This window comes from Arachis hypogaea, chromosome 14 (assembly GCF_003086295.3).
Source record: "Arachis hypogaea cultivar Tifrunner chromosome 14, arahy.Tifrunner.gnm2.J5K5, whole genome shotgun sequence".
Classification (NCBI taxonomy): Eukaryota; Viridiplantae; Streptophyta; class Magnoliopsida; order Fabales; family Fabaceae; genus Arachis; species Arachis hypogaea.
Genome location: NC_092049.1, coordinates 124,773,471 through 124,792,412, shown reverse-complemented (window position 1 = coordinate 124,792,412; position 18,942 = coordinate 124,773,471). Strand labels below are relative to the sequence as shown.

The 18,942-nt window shown below is 39.9% G+C and overlaps 2 pseudogenes; both read right to left on the bottom strand.

Moving 5' to 3' along the window:
• Positions 1 to 126: 126 nt before the first annotated feature.
• LOC112743123 (protein NRT1/ PTR FAMILY 5.4-like) lies at positions 127 to 13,156 on the bottom strand (annotated as a pseudogene).
• A 4,894-nt stretch (positions 13,157 to 18,050) lies between these two features.
• Positions 18,051 to 18,942, bottom strand: part of LOC140178711 (protein NRT1/ PTR FAMILY 5.4-like) — a 47,889-nt pseudogene continuing 46,997 nt past the window's right edge.

Below are 18,942 nucleotides of genomic sequence, written 5' to 3'. Positions count from 1 at the left end.
ATTTCAATTCCTTATTATAATTAATTAATATACTTAACCTATTAACTCAAATTGCTCCTATATTCGACACTCTTAAATGTCCTAATAACTCATCTAAATAACAAAAGCCAAACACCATTACTGATCTTACACATGCACCTTTTTGTAGATAAAACTACTAGAGACCAATAAATAAACACCTAAGCTTAGAGCACTTAACCCATCCAACACCCAATAAAAGTAATCAAGGTGTGCCTTATTCAAATTGTTTCCCACCAACCATTTCCCCCCTCTTTTTGAAGTTATTTCCACCACAATATCAATAATAGCATTGCCAACAAAATTTCCAACCCCTAAAATGCTTAAAAACCCAGCGGCGCCGGCGCTTCTCATCGCCTCCGACATTTGAGTATAGAACAATTCTTGAAGTCGAACCACCGCAAACGCATCGGTGACGCCGAGAATAGCATATTGAGTTAGTAACCACCATATACTCATCGGTGAAAAGCCTTCAATAGTATTATAATTATTCTTGTGTTTGTTAGCCGTATTTACTCTTTTGCTCTCCACGAGTGCCAAGACAACCATACAAAGTGTGGAACAAAAAAGACCAATTCCAATCCTTTGTAAAACCGTTATGCTGGATTGATGTCCGGTGAATTTCCGGACAATTGGAACGAAGACTCGGTCGTAAAATGCGACGGCAAAAAGAATTATAACTCCGACAACGCCTTGAAGTGATGCCGGAGGAATTTAAAAGTTTGGTCCGATGGAACGGTTCATTGTGCTACCTTGCTTCACAAAAAATGTTCCTAGTTGACATTACAACTACGAACATCAAACAACTTAGCCATATAGGAATTAAACGAAGGACAAGCTTCACTTCTTCAACTTGATTTAATGTGCACAACCTCCATGGATCTCTTGTGTTCTTGGCAACATCATGCTCATCAATGATCATTGCCTTGTCCAAAAATCTGTCAATAAAAGAAAAAAAAAAAAAGAAAACCTACAAATCATATTTGTTCATACCAACTCTAATAATACACATTGGATATGGTAAAAACTTAGGTACAGTCAACTTCATGTGAAGTTGATAGTTGAAAGCTGTTAGATGAAAATTTAGTCAAATCAGTCAAATCATTTAATAGCTCTTAGATATCAACTTCACGTGAAATCGACTGCACTTGAATTTTCACAATTGGATATATAGTCATATTAGAGCTATTTCAAAAAGAGTACATTATTGCAATATTACTATATATTTTATTTCCTATGAAATAAGATTTAAGTTTTTTTTTAAGTTTGATTTTTTTTAAAAATATTTTATTTCGTTTTATTTTTGTCTTTAGTTACATTTTTTTTAATATCACTTTTTATTTATTATTATTTTTTATTTCTCTTATTATTTTTTGCAAATTTCACTCTCAAAACAATATAATTACTATTGCAATTACTACAATTACGATTGTTGCTGTTACCTAAAAGAAGATGATAATAAAAAAAAAAGTTTAGCTAATATGTTTCTTTAAAACACATGATAAGGTTATCAATAATAAAATATTTTAAATTTTGGGCCTTCTTTTTTGTACCTTTTCATTCCAAGGAAGAAGAATACTATTGCTATGGCCCACATCCCAGGTAGGAGCCCAATGCCCAAAGTCCATCCAAAATTGTCCTGCAAATAAACCATGAAGAAAACGGAGGAAATGCATGCAACAACTATGACCAAATGCCACCAATTGAAGAATGAAGTCTTTGCATTTCTTTGATCTTCTGTTTCTTCATCAAACTGATCAGCAGCAAAGGTTTGAACACATGGCTTGTGGCCGCCGTCGCCGACGGACAAGACATAAAGAGATATGAAGAACAGGGCCTCATGCTTCATTACTGACACTGATAGTGTTAAGACTGTTAACAAAATCATGCCCTGCATCCATGCATATATATGTGATATTTATGATATCAATCATGTTAGGTATATATTAAATTCAGTCACTAAAATTAGTTATTAATATAAAATATATATTGAAATACAAATATACATTAAAAATAAATTAATAATATATGTATTCATAGTTTATACACAATTATATTAAGGTTTAATTATTCTGTCAATCCCATAGTTTCACTGAATTTTCAATTAGGTTCTTATACTTTTTTTTCGATTGATTGAGTCTTTATACCATATCAGGTTTTATAATTAAGTCTCTATTGTGATAAAAATGTTAGAATTAACGGAATATTCTGTTAAGCAAAACGAATATGCCTAATACTTGACTGAATATTCTATATAGTTTAATAGAATATTTCATTAATTTTAACATTTTTTTTTACAGTAGAGACTTAGCTACAAAATCTGATATGATATAAGGACTTAATTAAAAAAAAAAACTTAATTAAAAATTTGATAAAATTATAAAGACCAACAAAATAATTAATCCTTACATTAATAACTAATTTTGATATAGAAATAGTATTTATATATTTTTCTCAATTATGCTACTATACACTCTTTATATTAGATACTGTCTTGTCTTGTCATTGGTATTTTTTTTAACATCCAACATACACACATTTACTTTGCTTTGTTAAGCGTTAACTAAAATAAAATTTAAATACATAATTAACTAATAACAATTGTATTTTTATACGAGTATCAAAAATGTTTGATATCTAATATATTATTATATTTTATTAATTTGATTTAAGTTTTATTACGTATTGATATGTTAATAAAAATAAATATTTTTTATATTCACTAATCTTTCAAAAAAAAAAAACATATACAATGTATTTTATACTAAATTCATCAATTTTTCGTATTCAAAAATATATTTATTTTTTTTACTATAATAAACAAATAAAAATTTAATAAAAATATTTTATATTAAATTTAACTTTTTTAACAAATTCGTAATTCAATTAAATGTATCGATATAATATATTTTGTGTGTGTATCTGTCAAGAATTTAGTTTCTAGATAATATTAGTATTTTATATTAATATATGTTTTTGACCACGTTCGGTATATCGTTGAACATTATTATAATATGCTATAATAATATTTTTCTTTTATAAGAAAAATATTACCTACCATTGCAATTTATTATCTATTATTTTTAAATAGTATTTAATGTATTTATTTATATAATAAATATGTTGCGGCCCAGCCCATCTGGTCGATATCACTGCACCTTCGGATCCGGGCAACCGCTTTGCGGGGTGCTCCACACCCGGACCTTGACCTGAACATCCCGTAGGAGCCAGCTCGCCTGGTGACGGCTAGTAGAAGGAAACTTTGCGGAAGGTGGGTCTCTGACCATGAGGGGCCCACCTCTGACACGGTATATATGGGGAGGGTCCTACCCCTCCCCAAAGGTACGTCACTACAACTTTTCACTTTTTTCCACCTGCTCACCACACTGACTTGGGCGTCGGAGGGTCTTTGCAGGTGGCACCCCCCTCAACGCATCAAGTGCTCGCAAGGTCGTCAGCTCGAACTATCCATTCCCAGGACTCAGACCAAGGCAGGACCCATCTTCACATCTGAACCGTCCGGTAACCCGACGAACCGAACATTGGCGCCGTCTGTAGGGACCTATGGATTTTGTTCTGGTTCCTAATGGGGCTGACGCCGGAGCCGGGCATGGAGGGGAAGGAGTAGATCTCAGAAGCAGTAGGGTAGCTGCTGGAGCCACCACTCGTGAGGGCACCAGGTCCCCCCCGCGGCGACCTGAGGGACGCCCCTTTAGAGGAACAGACAGTGATAGCGCCAGAATAATACAAGAGCTGCGCCATAGGGTGCAAAACCTGGAGTGAGAAGTGGCCAACCGTAAAAGTCGTCAGAGGAGAGAGGAGTCTCTGAGGAAGTCACTCTAGGCGCACCCCGACCCCCCGGTCAGAATCAGAAAGCTTGGAAAGCAGAGAGGTACCAAGGAGGCGACGAGATCCCCTGGTCTATACCCGGTCACCGACAATAGATACCGAAGACGAAGACTGGAAGGCCGGCAGGGAACGAAGAAGAAGGAGCCGACCACAACAAAAACATCACGCGGAAGGGGCAAGGAGAAGCCGGCCTAACAGGGAGCGCAGTAGGGGAAGACCGAGACGAATCCGGCAACCAGTGATCATGGGGGCGACCCCCTTCCACCACTCGGTCCTTGGAGTTCGGCTGCCAAAGCACTTCGACAAGCCGACTGACATGAGGTATGATGGTACCCAGGATCCCCAGGAACACCTAATAGCATTCGAGGCCAGGATGAACCTGGAAGGGGTAGCCGATGAAGTAAGGTGCCGCCCTTTCCCGGTAACCCTGGCTGGACCAGTGATCCGATGGTTTAACGCCCTCCCCCAGGGCTCCATAACCGCGTTCGCCGATATCAGCCGCGCCTTCCTGGTCCAGTTCACCACGCCTATCGCAAAAGTGAAACACCCGATTAATCTGCTAGGGGTAAATCAACGAGCCGGCGAGCCAACTAGGAAGTACCTGGACAGATTCAATGACGAGTGCCTGGAAATTGACGGCCTAACCGATTCAGTGGCCAGTTTGTGCCTAACCAACGGGCTGCTAAATGAGTATTTCAGAAAACAACTTACCACCAAGCCTGTCTGGATGATGCAAGAGATTCAGAGTGTGGCTAGAGAATACATCAATGATGAAGAAGTGAGTCGGGTCATGGCAGCTAATAAACGGCAGCACGCATACTCTAATGCCCACCCACCGGGTGGTGGGGAAAGGGCCAAGGAACACTCCAGAGACGGGGTATTGGCCAAGACCTCAAAACCCTTCCCCCGTGTTGGGAAGTTCACCAACTACACTCCCCTGGCGGCTCCAATCGTCAAGGTCTATCAGCAGATCGCCAACAAGGACATCTTGTCGAAGCCCCGACAACTCAAGTACAGGACAGGAGGAAACCAGAACCTCTATTGCGATTATCACAAGGGTTATGGCCACAAAACCCAAGACTATTTTGACCTGAAAGACACCCTGGAGCAGGCCATTCGAGAAGGAAAGTTAGCTGAGTTCTCCCACCTTATAAGGGAACCAAGGAGGAGGGACCGGTCAGTAGAGGACAAAAGCTGTGCCGTAAGACAAAGACGGGAACCCGAAGAGGATAACGAGCGCGGTCTCATGGTGGTAAACGTGGTGATTGGGAGAGACGTCCCTCTCAGATCGAAATCGGCTAGCAAGAAGGACGCCAAGGTCTTGGCTATGACCTCTGGCCCCGCACCGACCTCCCGGCGGGTACCCTCGATATCCTTCGGCCCCGAAGATCAATGGTTTGATGAGGTGGAAGAGAACCCACCAATGGTGATCACGGCCCGGGTGGGCAACGGCCTAGTAAAACGGATCCTGGTGGACACGGGAGCCGACTCCAATATCATATTCCGCAATGTATTTGATGCCCTGCGCCTACGGGATACCGACTTGAAGGGTCATCAACACGGCGTGGTAGGCCTAGGCGATAACTTCATCAAGCTAGATGGTGTAGTTTTCCTCCCGGTCTCCATTGGCGGAGGCAGGTGGAAGAAGTCGCTAATGGCGGAGTTCGTTGTCTTAAGGGACTCCACGGCCTACAACCTCATCCTAGGAAGAAAAACCATCAACGACTTTGGGGCGGTGATTTGCACCAAGTTATTGGTAATGAAGTTTGTAGCTGATAATGGATCAGTGGGGACCATCAGGGGTGACCTGGAGATGGCAGTCGCATGCGACAACGCCAGCCTCTCCCTGAGGAAGAAATCTAAAGAAGCATCCGGTGTCTTCCTTGCCAACCTGGACGCCAGGGTTGATGACAAACCTAGGCCGGAACCAGAGGGAGATCTTGAAAAATTTAGGGTCGGCGACTCAGAGGACGAGTTTACCTTTGTGAACAGGAATCTACCCCATGACTGGAAAGAACCCCTGATAGAAATGATCAGAGCCAACGGCGACTTGTTCGCCTGGACTCCGGCTGACATGCCGGGTATAGCCCTCAATTCATGTCGCACCAGCTGGCCGTGAGGCTGGAGGCGAGCCAGTAGCTCAAAGGAGGAGAAAGATGTCCCAAGAAAGGGTGGAAGAGGTGGCCAAACAGACGGCCAGCCTACTGGAAGCGGGCTTCATCCAGGAACTGGACTATTCAACGTGGTTGGCAAATGTGGTCCTCGTTAAAAAAACCAATGGAAAATGGAGAATGTGCGTAGATTACTCCGACCTCAACAAGGCATGTCCCAAGGATTCCTTCCCCTTACCCAACATCGACGTTCTTGTTGACGCGGCGGCAGGTTACCGGTATCTGAGCTTCATGGATGCCTATTCTGGGTACAATCAGATACCGATGCACCGGCCAGATGAAGAGAAAACGGCGTTCATAACGCCAGGAGGGACATACTGCTACAAGGTGATGCCGTTCGGGCTGAAGAATGCGGGGGCCACATACCAAAGGCTGATGAACAAGGCCTTCAGGGACCTCATCGGCAAGACGGTAGAGGTATACGTGGATGATATCTTGGTCAAGACCGCCAGGCCCGAGGCCCTCTAAAGTGACTTAGAAAGCGTCTTCGCGTCTCTTCGCCAACACGGAATGAGGCTCAATCCGCTGAAGTGTGCCTTCGCTGTCGAAGTCGGAAAATTCCTAGGGTTGATGATAACGCAACGAGGGGTGGAGGCCAACCCGAAAAAGTGTGAGGCAATCCTACAGATGAAGAGCCGGGGAAGTGTAAAAGATGACCAAAGGTTAGCAGGTAGACTCACCGCACTGTCCCGTTTCCTCGGCGCGTCGGCGGCTAAAGCTCTACCTTTCTTTAACCTAATGAAGAAGGGGATCGTGTTTGAGTGGACACCGAAATGTGAAGAGGCTTTCAAACAATTCAAAGAGATAATCTCGGCGCCACCTGTTCTAGCGAGGCCTAAGAACAGAGAAGCGCTGTACTTGTATCTGGCAGTAACCGACGAGGCCTTGGCGGCGGTCTTGGTGCGAGAAGAGGGGAAAACCCAGCAGCCAATATATTTTGTGAGTAAAGCACTACAAGGAGCGGAGCTAAGGTATAGCAAGCTGGAGAAAGTGGCATATGCGCTCCTGACATCGTCGCGCAGGTTGCGGCAGTACTTTCAAGGACACCAAGTAATCGTCAGAACGGATCAGGCAATCCGACAAGTACTGTAGAAACCCGACCTGGTAGGTAGAATGATGACTTGAGCTATTGAGCTCTCCTAGTATGACTTACAGTATGAACCCAGGCACGCGATCAAGGCTCAAGCCATGGCTGACTTCCTGGTAGAAGTGACAGGAGACCCCGCCGGGACCCCGAACACACGGTGGAAGCTTCATGTTGACGGAGCATCTAACCAAACGTTCGGAGGGGCAGGAATCATCTTGGAGAACCCGACTGGAGTTGTATATGAGCAGCCCATCAAATTCGATTTCCCGGTCTCTAACAATCAAGCAGAGTATGAAGCCTTACTGGGAGGCCTAGCGCTGGCAAGAGAGGTCGGAGCGACCAGAGTGGAGATGTGCAACGACTCACAGGTCATAACTTCCCAGATTAATGGGACCTACCAGGCCAGAGACTCACTGTTACCGAAGTATCTGGGGAAAGTCAAAGAATTGAGCAAGCAATTCGAGGAGGTCACGATCCAGCACGTTTCGAGAGAACGGAAAACACGGGCGGATCTCCTGTCCAAGCTAGCGAGCACAAAACCAGGGACTGGCAACCGATCTCTGATTCAAGGTTTGATAAAAGAACCAGCAGTGGTCCTATAGCTGACCCAGTCAGAACCCTCTTGGATGGACCCGATCATCGACTTCCTGGAAAAAGTCGAGCTCCCCAGTGACGAGAAGGTGGCCAAAACAATAAGACGAGAAGCGGCCAAGTATGCAATCATACAGGGCCAGTTGTTTAAGAAGGGGCTTAGCCAACCCCTGCTGAAATGCCTGCACCCCAACCAAATGGAGTATGTCCTCTGGGAAGTCCATGAAGAATGCTGCAGTCACCACATCGGAGGGAAGGCCTTAGCTAGGAAGCTCATCAGAGCCGGGTACTACTGGCCCTCCATGATGGCAGATTCTAAGGAATTCATAAGAAGGTGCAAGAGATGCCAGAAAAATTCTAGCTTTCACAAAGTGCCAGCAACCAAACTCAGCTTCTTCACGACTTCCCGACCTTTCTCACAATGGGGAATTGACCTATTAGGACCCTTCCCAGTCGGGCCAGGACAAGTCAAGTACCTGATACTGGCGATTGACTACTATACAAAGTGGATAGAGGCAGAGCCACTGGCCAGCATATCCTCAACGAACTGTCGAAAGTTTATATGGAGACAGATAATAGCAAGATTCGGCATCTCAGAAGCTATCATCTCGGACAACGGGACGCAGTTCGCCGATAAAAAATTTGGAGAATTCCTTGCCAGTTTGGGGGTAAAACAAAAGTTTTTGTCAGTAGAGCATCCCCAGACCAATGGATAAGTGGAGGCTGCGAACAAGATCATCCTGCAGGGCCTCAAGAAGCGACTCGACCAGAAGAAGGGAGCGTGGGCGGATGAACTGGCCTCGGTTCTCTGGTCTTACCGCACAACCCAACAATCCGCCACCGGGGAAACGCCCTTCCGACTCACGTATGGGGTAGAGGCAATAATACCCGTGGAAGTCGGGGAGCTGAGCCCACGACTACTCTTAGGGGTAGTCAAAGAGGCCGTGGAAAAGGACTTGGTGGATGAAGCAAGGGAGATGACCCATCTATCAGAGATGGCGCTAAAACAAAGAATGGCCCTGTGCTACAATGCCAAGGTGCTCAAAAGAGAGTTCGAATAGGACGACTTGGTCTTAAGACGCAACGATGTTGGGCCGCCGACGACAGGGCAAGGAAAACTGGCGGCAAACTGGGAAGGCCCTTATAGGGTTAAGGAAGTGCTCGGCAGCGGCGCGTATAAATTAGAACGGCTGGACGACAAAGAAATACCCAAGACATGGAACGTGGTTAACCTAAAGAGATTCTACCCCTAGCAGCTGAGGCACGCCATATGAGTAAGATTCCTACCAGTTTAACCACACCAGTAAGATTTGCATTACTGTATGTGAGATCATTAGACTTACGATAATTGTTTATGCTACCTTTAGTTATAAGCTTGTTTATGTCATCTTTAATTGTTGCCTATACTATCTTCGCCCCGTGTTTACGTTATTCAGATTTATCATACGTCGTTGATTTTTCGAAATTTATCAAAACGGAAAACCGGGATTGATCACCCCAATAACCTAGAACATTAAAAAACAATCAGGCGACTCCTACGACTACCAAACGATGCGCTTAGCGACCAATAAAACGGTAAGAGACATTGACGATAGACAAGTCATTAATTACATATATGCCAAAAACGGCAACCAAGTTCACCACAACTATCTTAATACACTAAACGGCAGTCAACTAGCCAAAAGTATATAAAATCTATATATTACAAAAAACGAAGTTCAAAGGCAAGACCAAATCACTTCTTCGGGATGTCGACAATTTTTCCATCCTTGATGGTTTTGAAGACGCTAACAGCTGAGGTGTCGAAGTCGGGAGCCAACAGCTTCACCTGAGCCTTGAGGGCCTCCTCAGTCATCAAGATGGCGCTCTTCCCTTGCTTGACAGTCTCTTTGTACTTTCTCATCAGTTCGGTCGCCTCATTCTTAGCCGCAGTTGCCGAGGCCAGGGCCTCATCATGCTCCTTTTCGACCTCTTTTACCTTGCCCTGAGCGGAGTTGAGCTGACTCTCCATGGTCATCTCCCTCTCGGTAAGCCGGGCAACGGCGACATCAGAAGTCTTAACCTTCTCCGTAGCAGTAGCCAGCAGCTCCTGAGCAGTTGCCAATTGCTTCCGAAGTAACTCCACCTCGGCCTTGTACTTGTTATTTGCTTCAACAGAAGATTCAAGTCTATTCTGCAAAGAATACGTTCCCGCCAGGGTAAACTCCGCCTTCCTTGCTATCGCGGCTCCCCGGAGCAACGTGCGATACATCCATCTTGCCTACCCCGGAAGATCCCCACCATGGAGGAAGTCCTCTGTGCCCGGGAGCAATTGGGAATCGATAAAGTTTCCGGTATCAAAATTCTTCTCCATCACGGTAAGAGCTCCCTCCGGGCTAGAAGACGGTTTCCTTTTCCTGGGATTATCCACTATTATCACATCCGGGTTCTCAACCTCGATCTCTGGCTGAGGTTTCGGTCCACCACTAGTACCGATTACCTCACCATGAGAAGGTTGGGACTGAGCCCCAGCGCTTGCGGTATCCTGAGGAGGATTCTCTTGATTATCTGCGGCTTGGTGGTCAGAAGCCGTCTCCTCCTCGATGTCGTTATTGAGAAAGGTGTTAAATAAAGCTTCAAGACCAACTTGCTCGCCAGCCATCGACACTGGTAAAGAGCACGAAAGCTCGTTAGCTAAAAAAAAAAGAAGAAGAGAAGGGAAACTCACGTATATAATTCCTAGATACATTTTGGTCACCCATGAGAAGATGGGGGTTAACATTATTCTTCCCAAACACTGCTAACAACACGTCGGCAACCCGTTTATTCTCTGGAGATAGCCCTTTATATGTGACTTTAATAAAAGCGTTCGCCCCTGCCCCAAAACTCCAATAGGTCGGGATGCGACGCACCCACTCCAGCGTCAGCCAAAATGGGTGATGACCCTCTAAAGGGCGAACTTTGAAATACCTATCTTTGAACCCATGGTAGGAGTCCTCAAACAACCCAAAAATCCTCCGACCCTTGGCAGATCAGAAAGACATGAAGCCTTTCTTCGCCTTCCCCTCTTTAGAGGGATTCGTCAAAGTAAAAAAAAAAACAAGAAAACCTCAACGGAGACCGGCAACTCCAAGTACTCACAAACCATCTCGAAGACGCAGATCGAAGCCCAACTGTTCGGATGCAACTGGGACAACGCCACGTCACACCAATTGAGTAGCGCCATTTGAAAGGGAGAGAAGGGAATGCAAACTCCCACTTGAGTAAACATTACCTTATAGAACCAGATCCAGTCGGCAACTCAGGGGTGGTGCAGGTTTATTTGATAAATCCGCTCATGTGGGGCGGGGACAAAGACCTCGTAATGGGACTCCTCGTCAGTCCCACCACACAGGTACTCAGCTTGCCGGAACTCAGTGAGCTCCTCTAGATCCGTTTGATTGGGAGAATCCTTCACATCCGAAGTCACCTAGGCGTACCGGTCGTAAGCTGCTCTCGCAGCTGGTGCCCGTGCAACATGACGCTGGGCCATACCTACAGTGGGGGCACCACCCGGTTAGACTAAGAGATCGGGAGATCGGCACCATAACCAGAAAGCTACAGTCTACCGATCAAAAACTAACAATTTAGCTAAACTTGAGCCTACGCAAGACAAAGCCTAAAAGACCAACACCCTAGAATGGTAACCCCCTAATACATCTACCTAACGCTAATAGTATCTACTACGCAATCCAGCTTAGAAGAACAACACACACGCACGGAAATGGCACAATTACAAAGAAAAACTAAACAAGATGAAGAAGAGGAAATGAAACATACCTGGATAATTGCGTTGGAACGAAGGAGCCGAAAGGATTAAAAAGGCTGGAGAGAGAAAGGGAGACTGCAGCGGCAAATTGGAACCAGCAAGGAGAGTGATGAGGGGATGCGATGGTAGCAAAATGAAAACCAAATGATGAATAAAGGAAACTGAGGGGATAACTGATGCATGAAGAGGCGCGAAAGACAGGGGTAAAACAGTCATTGCGCGCGAGGTTTTGAATTTCCCATTATGAGCATTTAATGCTCGGCGCGAGAAACGAGGCGAGAAGCGGAGCACCCCTGCAACGAACAAGCCCACGCGCCCAGGAAACGCGCCCCTGTCACGATCAGTCAACCAACCGACACCTCATGTGAAGAGGAGCAGAACGCACCACCTACGGCACTCGCGGCCCCAACTGGCGCGTTGGGAGCACTGTTGCGGCCCAGCCCATCTGGCCGATATCACCGCACCTTCGGATCCGGGCAACCGCTCTGCGGGGCGCCCTGCACCCGGACCTTGACCCGAGCATCCCACAGGAGCCAGCTCGCCTGGTGATAGCTAGGGGAAACTTCGCGGAAGGTGGGTCTCTGACCATGAGGGGCCCACCTCTGAGACGGTATATATGGGAGGGTCCTACCCCTCCCCAAAGGTACGTCACTACAACTTTCTACTTTTTTTCACCTGCTCACCACACTGACTTGGGCGTCGGAGGGTCTTTGCAGGTGGCACCCCCCTCAACGCATCAAGTGCTCGCAAGGTCGTCAGCTCGAACTATCCGTTCCCAGGACTCAGACCAAGGCAGGACCCATCTTCACATCTGAACCGTCCGGTAACCCGATGAACCGAACAAAATACAATTATTTTTCTTACTAAAAAATATAATTTGTTTTATGGTATTTATTATTACATTTTGAATTAAAAGAAACAAATTTAATTCTTGACGTGTTTTTGACTTTTTTTTTTTGTACAAAATAACATATTATTAATCGTATGTAAAAAACTAAATTGTGAAGATATTATTCATTAAATGTTACCTTGAATTTATTTGATTTTTAAGAAATTTATGCATGGATTATTATCTTTCTTTCATCTCTTTATTATTATTATTATTATTATTATTATTATTATTATTGATAATTTGTTACATGATCCTATGCTACATCTCGTTTTGTGTCTAGAATTGCGCAAGAATATTTGAAGTGAATCATGTTATTATGGTAATGATGAAACCATAATTATCTTAAAAGGCGATGGAAATTTGAATAATCATACTTAGATGTATATTAAAATTAATTATTAGTATAAAATATATATTAAAAATAAATTAAATTATATATAATTATATATAAATTAAATATATAATAACTAATTTTTAGTGTGCAACATAATAATTTTAAAATTTAAAAGATTGACGAATAATAAAAAAAAATTAAGGACTCTCTTAAAAGATAAAACGAAAATACGTACAATAAAGAAATTGAAGGAGGAGATAACGATGGTATTGAAGCGGCCGAAATAAAAATCGGCGAGAAAGCCACCAAGTAAAGGGAAGAGGGAGGAAAACTCAATCTATGTGTTCACATTCTTTGTTGCATCTACTACTGACTTTTTAAGCTCTTTTGCTATGTATGTTATCAAATTTGCAGACGACAAACCCATCGAAATAAATCACTCCACAAATTTCACACCTATCCATACTACAAATACCCATAAAATTATTTATTCTAAAAGTTTAAAATAATAAAAAATATAAATAGTTATATTTTTTATACATTTTTTAATTATGTAAAATATATAAATAATTATATTTCTACTATGTATAATTATTAAAAATATAATAATTTATAATTTTTATTAATTTAAATTTTTAAAAAATACTAATTTTATGAAATGATATCACTTTATTACTAAAAAATTTAGAGTCTAATTTTTATTATTCCTAAGAGAGAAAAAAAATATCATTGTATTTCTCTATCTTTGAGTCTTTATATTTTTGTCTCCAAATACAAATAATTAAATACAAGTTTTTTAAAGAAAAAAGAAGAAAAGAAAAGCTCACATGTGATGAAGATGGCAGCATGCTGATGCGTGAGCATCTTATCTATCTTTTCCTTGTGAATTTGCATTTGAATTGTTAAGTTTAATCAAAATTTAAATATCTTTTGGCCACTATGGGTGCTACTTTGAGTTATGCACAATTCTATTTATTTCAGGTAGCATTCAGATGGATTTGACGGAGTTTTGTAGCAGAAAAGAAAGAAAGCGAATGATGCTGTTAATCCTGACCTCCTTGCACTCAAATAGGAATAACTCGAGTTACAGAGATCCAATTGACGTGATTCTAGCGGCGTTAGAAAGCTAACTTATAGGGCTTTCCAACGATATATAATAATGCACACTTCTTCTCCAGCAACCTCTGTCTCCTCCACGTTGAACTTGGCCCCTGCCAAGTTCAGCGTGGAACTTGAAAGCTCCCAGGGAAGCACACGCCACATCCCACGCTGAACTTGGGAAAAGCCAAGTTGAGCGTGGACTCAAGGGGACATGCTAAAAACCACACTGCCTTCTCCACACTGAACTTGGAAAAAGCCAAGTTCAACGTGGATCCTCAATATCAAAGTGGTCCCCAGGCTTTCATACAAGCTGCGCATGAAAACAAATTAATTTTGATTAAATTTATATTTTATTTTAAAATAGGAAAAGATATTATTTTAGTTTTAGGAAATATATTTTACATTAATTATTATTAGATATAAAAGGGAAAAGAATCAGCCCTTCGGGCTCTCTCTTCTCTTGAACCTCATTCCGCAATTTACAATTTACCAGAATCCTTATTTTCTCTCTGAACCATGAGCAACTAAACCTTCATTGTTAAGGTTAGGAGCTCTATCTATTGTATGGATTGATACTATTATTTTTCTATTTTAATTCATGTATTGATTTCTATTTCAAGAATTATTTTCGTTCTTTATCTTATGAATTTGGGTGGAACTGAAGTATGACCCTTGTTCTAATTGAGTTCTTGTATAACTTGGAAAAGCTCTTTACTTGAACAACAGCTTGAAAACAATTTCTCCTAAACTTCTAATTATCTGGACTTAACGGGACACGTGACATATAATCCTTTTATATTTGGGTAATTAGAGTTTCTGTGGCACATAAACTAGAATTGAACTTCATCCTCTAATTAGAATTAAGTGACCAAGGAATTGGCAGTTGATGAAAATTAGAGTAGACTAAGAAGGTCTAAGAAATTAGGGCTTAGTCATATATAGTTTACCATGAATTGAATCTTGCATGATTAAAATAGTTAGTAAGAAAAGTCAATCCGGAAAATAGATATCTCTGAAGTCTTAACTGTTTTTCCGTATATTATTCTTATCAATTTACTGCTTGCTGTTTTAATTTCTGAATTACTGTTTAATGCTTTTGAATACTAAAACACTCTTTTCTGTTTGTCTGACTAAGCCAATCACTCAACCATTGTTGCTTGATCCATCAATCCTTGTGGGATCGACCCTCACTCACATGAGGTATTACTTGGTACGACTCGGTGCACTTGCCAGTTAGTTTGTGGTTATAAATTTCGCATCACATGCCAGCTACCCCTTTTGGTGGTTTCAGCGGGGATATTGCTGCCGTCGTTGGCCACGGTGGTGCCCTTAGTCTAGGCCATAACTATCACATTAAGCAATACAGTGTGTAGTATTATTTAGACTGTGATTTTATTAATCTTAAGAAAAAAGACAGATAGATCCCTGACTTTTTAAATTTTTGACAAATACATCCCTAACAAAATTTAAATACAAAAAAGTCCCCGACTTTAACAAACGGAGGACAATTTAGTTCTTCCGTCTATTTGCCTCTCATACACCAAACGGAACTGGCTGACGTGGCTGAAACGGTGTCTAGGTGTCCGTTACGGTGCCACGCTGGAAGGGGAATAAAGTTCGAAGGACAAATAAGTCCTTGACGTCATTTTGCAAATAAAGTTCGAAGGACAAATAGGTCCTTGAGAATTTAGTTTATTATACTTCTATTATGCTTCTATTATGAGAATTTAGTTTATAAAATTATGCTTGTATTTTGAAATCTAGTTAAGTTGTTGTATTCTGTAATTTAAATTATTTGTATTAAAATTGCAGAAATTGGGCTTGTTCTGTGTCTACTTTTTTTTTCTTAAATTGCATTAGTTCAGTTTTAGTGCATTTGTGTATTATATTAGAATTTGTTAAATTACATTAGTTCAGTTTTCATCATACTAGTGGTATTAGTTAGCATCAGTTCATTTATGCATCAAATTAGCATTAGTCCATTTGTGCATCATTCATGTATTAAGTTAGGATTAGTGCATTTGTGTATTATATTAGAACTAATATTTTTATCCATAATAACATTACGAGAATAATTTTTTTTTAAAATTATAGTTCACTTTGTTCTAACAGTATAAATTATGCATGACACAAAAGATTTATAAAATCAAACTACTTTTACAAAAAAGTCGTAAGTTGACAAAAGTCTCTGGCTAAGAAGATCAAGATATCTGCAGAAAAAAATTAAATAATAAGATTTTTAGTTATTATTTTTATATGAAAAGTCTAATTTTTTATTAGTAATTAATTTTAACATTCGTTATCTAAAATTTAAAAATAATTTAATGTGTATACTTTTACATTTAAAATATTTTAATTGTAAAAAAAATATCAGATGACATATTTTGATTTGTCAAATTACTAATATAAAATATAATTATATATAGAGTAAAAATAGTAGAGAGAAATAGAAAAATGGAGAGAGGTAGATGAGAGAATTTAGGAAAGGAATTTATTAATTTTGAAAAAAAATATTTTCTCTAAATTTTAATAAGAGTGTCATGTGACACATTTGATTATTAAATTAGATAGTAATATATAATACATAATATAGGTATATTTCAATTAGATATTAATATGTGATACATATAGAAGCATAATGAACTAAATTCTCAATGACCTATTTATCCTTCGAACTTTATTTGCAAAATGATGTCAAGGACTTATTTGTCCTTTGAACTTTATTCCCCTTCCAGCGTGGCACCGTAACGGACACTTGGACACCATTTCAGTCACGTCAGCCAGTTCCGTTTAGTGTATGAGAGGCAAATAGACGGAAAGACTAAATTGTCCTCCGTTTGTTAAAGTCAGAGATTTTTTTATATTTAAATTTTGTCAGGGATGTATTTGTCAAAAATTTAAAAAGTTAAGAACCTATCTGTCTTTTTCCCTTAATCTTATGTAAAGCTATTCTATTTATATCTTCAAGTATCGAAAAAAGAAAATTCTATTTATATTATCAATCTCAATTTGTACGAAAGAGCATAAATTGAATAATTTTTGCTTAAAAAGATACAAGTGGGTTGCAGAATCCATTGATGATATAAATTGATGAAAAACAAATAAATTTTTTTCATCACATAAAAATAACAAAATACCGGATCAGCAACTTTTCAATGACTAATTAATGCTAAATTTAAATGTGTTTGTACAAGTATATATTTTAAGGAAAAAAATATCATAATAATAGTATATTACATGGTCATTAAATTAATGACGATTAGTAATATATTTAGGATTGTAAAGACTTAATTTGGTCCTTTAAATTTTAGAGTCTTTTAAAATTAATTCTGTGACCTAGTTTAGTCATTTAATTTTATTTGACCTAAAAGATTTTTTTAAATTTAATTGTAATTCAGTCTCACACTGAATTAATTACATATACATTTTTATCTTATTTTTTATGTTAGTTTGTTCTACAATAAAATCTAGTTTTACAAATAAATAAAATTCAACATCAATTTAATATCTCACTAAATAGAATAAAAACTTAATTTAGGTCTTCAAATTTTATAAACCACTCCATTTGATTTCTCAATTTATTCTATTAAATTTAACGTTGTAATTCATTATAGTTTTCAAACACTATTTTGTGACATCATTGTGAGGTGTGAATGATTGAGGAATTATTTAATAGGCTTAACTATCATCAATTTCATATAAATATAGTTTTGCGTGAGTCTTCATTATGTAATAATGAGATAGTTTAAAGTCCAAAATTTAGATATTTTTCTCTCTCTCCAGTTTATAGTGAGGAGGAAATATATATATATATATATATATATATATATAGACAAATAATTCTTCTATTTTTATAATATTAAAGAACAATAATCTAATCTTTTTGTATCTTGTTCTAAAATTCTATATTTTACATGACTATTTTAAAGACTAAAATTTATTTTTAATCTTAGTCTGGGTTCAAATAAAATAAATAATAAGAAAAAAAATATGTTTTATTGTATAAAAAAAAAAAAAAATTCTAGAAGGGCAAATGCTTACTCTGCCCCACTAGAAACAGAGGAAATGCTTAATATGGTTTACAAAAAAAATATTTAATTGTCTTCACAAGAAAAAAATAAAATAAAAATACTTATTTATTTATTTTTTTCTACAAAATATATGAGCCTTTTTTCAGTACTATCCAACATTACAAACACATTGATACTAATTCAGGTTGACTACACTGAATTAGGGTTAAAAACCTTTTTGTAAACAAAACTCTTGGCAATTCATAAATAAACACAAAGATTAAGAACACTTAATTCAACTAGTAACCAATAAAAATAATCCAAATGTGCCTTATTTAGATTATTCCCAAACCATTTTCACCAATTTTTGAAGTGATTGCCACCATAATAACAATAATAGCATTACTAAAAAAGCTTCCAACACCATAGAGAGTAATGTAACAGCCCAGACCACCCGCTAGTACGATATTGTTCGCTTTAGTACATAAGGCCTTACGGTTTTATCTTTGACGATAGGAATGATAGCTGAAACCCCCTACACTCACTCGTCAAAACACGTCATACGAGGGAGACGTATCCACACCCTTATAAGGCATGCTTCGTTCCCCTCCCCAACCGATGTGGGACCTTACAATCCACCCCCCAAGGGAGCCCAGTGCCCTCGCTGGCACATCGATCCAGGCTCCGGCTCTGATACCATCTGTAACAGCCCAGACCACCCGCTAGCACGATATTGTCCGCTTTGGCACACAAGGCCTCACGGTTTTGCCTTTGACGATAGGGATGATAGCCAAATCTCCCCACACTCACTCGTCAAAACGCGTCATGCTAGGGAGAGGTATCCACACCCTTATAAGGTATGTGACGAGAGAATTATTGCCGGTTAGGAATCAATCAAAATAAGAATCAATTCGTTGGTAGCATAGTCCAAACTAACAATGAATTCTCAAGATCAAATATTAAATCAAATACAAAATAACCGAGAGTAATTAACTCCCGGGTCGTCTTCCCTAGGAGTTGCAATGAAATGTCATGTCATTGGCTATAAGAGAGCATGGGATGGCAAGAGAAGCAAGTAATATAAATGGCAAGAAATTAAATG